Source organism: Bos grunniens, chromosome 13 (assembly GCF_055505025.1).
Source record: "Bos grunniens cultivar Pamir isolate PY7600 chromosome 13, Bosgru_T2T1.0, whole genome shotgun sequence".
NCBI classification, from domain to species: domain Eukaryota; kingdom Metazoa; phylum Chordata; class Mammalia; order Artiodactyla; family Bovidae; genus Bos; species Bos grunniens.
This window is the reverse complement of record NC_141177.1, coordinates 63972887-63979067: the sequence shown is the minus strand read 5'-3', so window position 1 is coordinate 63979067 and position 6181 is coordinate 63972887.

Below are 6181 nucleotides of genomic sequence, written 5' to 3'. Positions count from 1 at the left end.
CCAACTGGTTTGTGTGAAGGATTTGCTAAGATCATAAAATTTTAATTCACTAAAACTCAATTCTTCTGAAAAATAAACTAACTTGGCTTAAAAAACCACATTCATTCACTTAAGGAATTTATACTGGGTGCCTTAGTATGTGCCAACCATTGTGCTTAGTACCAGAGGAGACACAGAGTTATATTTAAGTGTGTGTGAATTGGTACACAATCTAGAAGTCTGGTTGGAGTTGTTTGAAAAAGAGAAGGACAGAAAGTCCATCTATTATACTGGAAATGTCTGTAACCCAGTTGTAAACATTGAATTTCCTCTGCCCCACATTGGTTGCATATATTTTGCTTACAAAACAAGTATCTAGTATTGGTGGCTCAGAGGTTAAAGCGTCTGCCTGCAGTGCAGGCGACCTGGGTTCGATCCCTGCGTCAGGAAGATCCCGCGGAGAAGGAAATGGCAACGCACTCCGGTATTCTTGCCTGGAGAATCCCATGGGCGGAGGAGCCTGGTGGGCTACAGTCCACGGGTTCACAAAGAGTCAGACACGACTGAGCAACTTCACTTTAATAGAGATTAGGGGCAGGAAAAGAATGGAACGACAGAGGATGAGATGGCTGGATGGCATCACTGACTCGATGGACGTGAGTTTGAGTGAACTCCGGGAGTTGGTAATGGACAGGGAGGCCTGGTGTGCTGCGATTCATGGAATCGCAAAGAGTCAGACACGACTGAGCGACTAAACTGAACTGAACTGAAAGATACAGTGATGAATAATCTGTAATCCCTGCCCTCAAGAAGTTGACAGTCTTGTAATTACTTTGATAACCAATTGGTTTTAAAGAAAAGGGGGCGATCTCTGTCTTCTTAGCAAGCAAGAATAGAAAGCTCTGAAAAGTGAAATTAGGGTACCAAAGAACCAGGCATCCTCTTTCTACATTCTCTTGTAGAAAGAGGATGATGTTTTGTTTTGACTTTTTTTTTAAATGGCGATTGACTTTTAAGAGACAAGCTCACGCAGAAGCAAAATAGACTTCAGGGAGCCAATTCCAGTACCTGGTAAAGAACTGACTGTGTCTTGGACAGATGATCTGAGCCAGGAAAATATGTAAGAATGGCCTCCTAATCTGGACAAGACTAGATACTTATCTATACTCTATGGCTACGTGTTCTTATCAACAAGAAAATGCTACTCCTATCTGGTTAGAAAAACTGCTGAGTCCAGCCTCCCTCAAAAGAGGTTCAAAGATGGAAGACTGAACCTCAGAAGCATCCTGCCTCCCCAAGCCTGCTGTCCCCACCTCAAGCAGAGCCCGGCAGCCCTAGCCCCATTCTCAGCAGCCAAAAGCAAAGCTAAGTCACTGAGAAGACTGTCATCATAGGCAGTAACTGCAACAACCAATTTAGCCCCTTAATGACTGTCCTCCTGCACTTTTTCCCTCTGCAGAAAAGAGATAGAATAAGAAGCACATCGGAGATGAGGTAAGTGAGAAATTGACGTCGTAAACTTGGACTTTAAGACTGTACTTTGTATAACATTTAAGCTTTGGCATTAGAGATTGTCTATCTATTCATAATGTAAAAATAGGACACCAGTAAACTTTTTAAAAATCTGGATCAGAAACTGTTTCGTGCATTGGCAGATTTGAAATAGAATCTACAACAAAGGGCTTTTCTAAAAACCCATGAATCACATAGAAAAGAATCTCATAGAACCATACAAACCCAAGGTATGGATAATCCCTTAGGCTGTAACAGCCATAATTGATTATGGATTCTCCTGGGAATTCTCTGTTTGGGAACACCCACAGTATTGGTGATTCTTCCCTCGGGCTAAGGGTTATTCCTTCTTCAGTATCCCCCAACATCATCCTTGACAGTATCTGCTTGTGTAAGTGGTTTAACTTGCAAATAGGATTCTATGCTTGCCTCCAAGAGATAGGATAGGGTAATATCAACCAAGAAAAAAAATTTAATTTTAACAACGAAACACATGAGAGAATCTAGCTTTTCAAAACAGAAAAACAAATGATAGTAAAGGAAGCTTCTTTTCTCCCTCACTTTTCTCAAAAACTTGAACTTCTGGCATGATCGTAGGCATTCTTTCAATTCTCAACCCCCACATTCTCTGTTCCCAGCTTTTCCTTTTCCCATTAATGTCCTATTCTCCTCATTTAAAGCCAAATGTAGAATGAGCCTCCAAAATCATATTTTTTTAAGAGAAATAAAATATCGAGGGTACATGCAAAAAAAAAAAAGCTACATTTTTAAAATTATACATCTGAGGTATAATTTAGTACTTGCTTGAAGTCATATAGCAAATAAATCAGAAAACCTAGGGACTTTCTGGGAAGATCATAGTCATGTAGACCTCAACCCTGGGGGTAGAATAATAACGAGATGGGGCTTCTCTAGTAAATACATAATAAAAATCATCATCACATTTCCATCCTCAGAGATCTCAGGGTGGTAAGTGCTATGGAGAAAATAAAAAAAGATGAGGAAGGAGACTGCTGAGTCAAGGAGGGTGCCTCTTTTCATAGAGGGGGCGATCCTCATTAAGTCACAGTATATCTGCCTCGTGCCTCAAGACACAGCCCCCTTTCATCTTTGTTTTTTTTATTCCTGGCCGCCCCACACAGCATGTGCGATCTTAGTTTCCCAACCAGGGATTGAACCCATGCCCCCTGCAGTGGAAGCTCAGAGTCTTAACCACTGGATTGCTAGGGAAGTCCTGGCTGTCTGCCTTAAGACCATTTGTGGTCTTTTATCTTTGACCTCCTCTGCTTCTCTGATCACCAAACTTTGAACATCCATCAGCATCAAAAATAGCAGCTGTGCACTCAGTAAAGTATCCATGAATGCCGTGGGTACAAAAAAATTCCTTCAGCAGACTGTGTAGAATTTAGCTTTTTTGTCAAATATAAAAAAGAATGTGTGCAGGCTTTATACTTATACAAAACTAGTAAGCACTGGCCTACTCGTATTCTCTCAAGAGTCCATCACAGGTGATTCTCCAAAACTAATATGAAAAGAGAATTACAGCTGGGTGTTCAGATAACTTACTGAGAATGGCTACAGTAGTTGACATCTGTTAAACTAATTCACCTATAGGATAAAACTAAAATGTTTCCTGGGCATCTACCCTCTTTTTAAAAGACCTTGATTTCCTTTTTTAAATTGCAGAGTAAATGTTTTCTTTGGTACAGCCTGCAAAAGGCCTTTGTGACTTGGTGCTAGCTATGTCACCAACTACTCCCACGCTGTCCCTTTGGCACCCCCTCCAGCCATCCTGACCCCTTTGTGGCTCCCACTCTGGGCTTTTGCACATGCTGCCTCTCTGGTTGGACCCCTCTCCCCTTGCACCCACCCAGGCTATAGCCTCCTGCCCAGGTCTACTATCAGCTTATCAGAGAAACTCATGCTGACTTCCACATCTGAAATAAGCACCCTATCACTCTCTATGGATCCCCTACCACCTGCCTTATTTTTCTTAGTACCTTTTATCACCAATGCATTGGATTGTTTCCATAACGGTCCACAGTGAGTCACAGCTCCCGGTACCCATCCTATACGGATCTGTCTCTCTGAGCTTGGCTCTGAACCCATGGAACATGAGCATTTATGATGCACAGGATAAATGATTGCTCTTGGGGGGGCTTGTTCATATGGAACCCTAAGACCCCATGGATGGAGGGGTCAGGCCAGCCCAGCTCTGCCAACCGAGCCCCAACAGATCCTTCAGTTCAAAGCAGTCCCACGAGCATGCCCAGGGGAGGCCAGCAGAAGAACCTCACCCACAGAATTGTGGGGATAATAAACCATTGTGGTTTTAAGTCACTCAGTTCAGGGTGTTTTTTTTAAATTTTTTATTTTATATTGAAGCATAGTTTATTAACAATGTTCTGTTAGTTTCAGGCATACAGCAAAGTGATTCAGTTATACATATAGATGGATCTATTCTTTTTCAAATATTTTCCCCATTTAGGTTATGACAGAATATTGAGTGGAGTTTCCTGTGCTATACAGTAGGTCCTTGTTGGTTATCTATTTTAAATATAGCAGAGTGTACACGGCTAACTATCCCTAACTATCCCTCCCCACCCCACCCTTTCCCTCTGGTAACCAGAAGTTGGGTCTCTAAGTCTGTGAGTCTGTTTTGTAAATACGTTCATTTGTGTCCGTTTTTTTTTAGAATCCAGTTTTTTATACATCAAAATATAACCAGTACAGCTCCGACGGCATAATCTTTCTCCTACTGTGATCTTCCCACTGGGATGTACCCTCCCTGTACAGGGAGGAGACAGAGCGAGCTCTGGTGGAGGAGCCCCAGTGAGGACAGGAGTGGCATCTGAGAAGGTGACCACGCCAGAATGGGCGGGTCAGAAATGTCTTGTGACGTTTCAGTTCGCTCACAAGTCCACGACCACGACCCAAAGCACCAGTGTCTTCAGGTCCTGTCTTCCTGCTGGATCAGAATCCCCTCGAGCCAAAGCTTGGCTCACTGCACCACTGATTTAGGAACAGAGCCATTGACCAGCTTCTAGACCCGAGTATGAAGAACAATACACCTTTTCAGAAGCAGCTATCATCTGTGGGGTATAATTACAGCTATAAACCCACCATTCCTCCCACTGCATTCAAAAGACAACTTCTCTGCACCCTCGCAGCCTCGAGTTCAGTCTATTGAGAATGGGGACGCAGATTAAGAGGCCAGGACTAACACCCTGTCCCTTGCTGGGAGACCAAGATTGGGAGAACCAACAGGCTAGGCTGGTTTGAGGTTTTAAATAGAGGGTTAAATTGAGCCTGCAAGTGAGCAAAATCAGAGCAGACAGGGGACGGAGGATGTCACTTGTTTTCTGGGCAGCTACCCACAGGGACAGCCTAGTGTCAGGGAAGGCAAATCTGAGCATGGGGCCGGGCTAGCTTGGGAGCTCCAAGGAGCCTGACCCATGGGTCGCATACGTGGGGGTAAGTTCATCCAGCTGTCTGGATGGCAGTTTCCTTACCTGTAACCTGAGGAAATTGTTCTAGATGAGCTCTTAGGCCTTTTTAAGCTTTGACTGCTGGGGGCATAAATCAGTAATACAGAAGTATGCCCTTCTACCCCACCCAAAGAGGTGAACCATGAAATCACTATTTTCACCAATTGTTATGCACAAATTAATAGTCCTATGTGGCAAAATTGTCTTTATGAAACTGCTCCCTAGAGGTTGTATTATGCTGATTCTAAAGCAAACATCCAGCATTGATTCATCCTGCTCAGATGCACCAAACACTATGGGTGTCAGTGTATGCAGGCACCCAGGCTGGGTGGGAGGGAAGAAGAGCCCCTCCATGAAACAGTGGCCATGTAATAAGGATGTCGAATTCCTGATGGCTTCAAAGTAGGAAGTTGCCCCTCAGTGTGGTTCAGAGGATCATTCCGGGGTCACGGCTACTGGAAGGGGAAGAAGCAGGTGGAGAGATGTCAGAAGAGGCTGACTACAATAGTATGAATGAAGGATGAGAAGATCACCATCATTAATGCAAGCTGATGGCTGTAACAAAGTGACCAGGTCATAGCTCAATGCTAGAAACATTGCTCCAGGCAGTGGGTCAGCTCCATACAGTCATTCAGAGACCCAAGTTCAGCATCTGCGGCTCCTCCATCCCAAGGACCTCACCATCAGCAGCATTCAGCCAGCAGACGATGAAGACCTCAAAGGGTCTTAGTGGCCAAGCCTGGAAGGTATGTGTGCCATTTCTGTTCTCTACCCTTTTCTGTGGACACCCCTGGAGCGTAAGAAACCTATGTGCTTCTTGAAGTGCCCAAGAAGAAGGAAATAATGGATTTTGGAGAACTGTTCGAAGTTTCTGCCAACAGAGCTGTGAAGGTAACAAAGAAGATAAATATGGGGGGACGGGATTAGGGAGACATTCTGGAGGAATCCTCACTGAGTGTGGTGTCAGTTTGGAAGGAAGCTAAGAAATGAAAGAAAGAAGTTGGCTGGTGATCCTGATATTCTAGCTTGGAACACTGAAATTTAAAGTACTGGCAATAAATATATTAGCAATTTTAAAAGCTGGCAATCTTAGAGAATAGAGTGGTAGTTGCCAGGGTCTGGATGGAAGAGGAAGTTATGATTTTTCAATGAGAATAAGGTTTCTGCTATGCCGGATGAAGTTCTTGAGATCTGCAAGACAG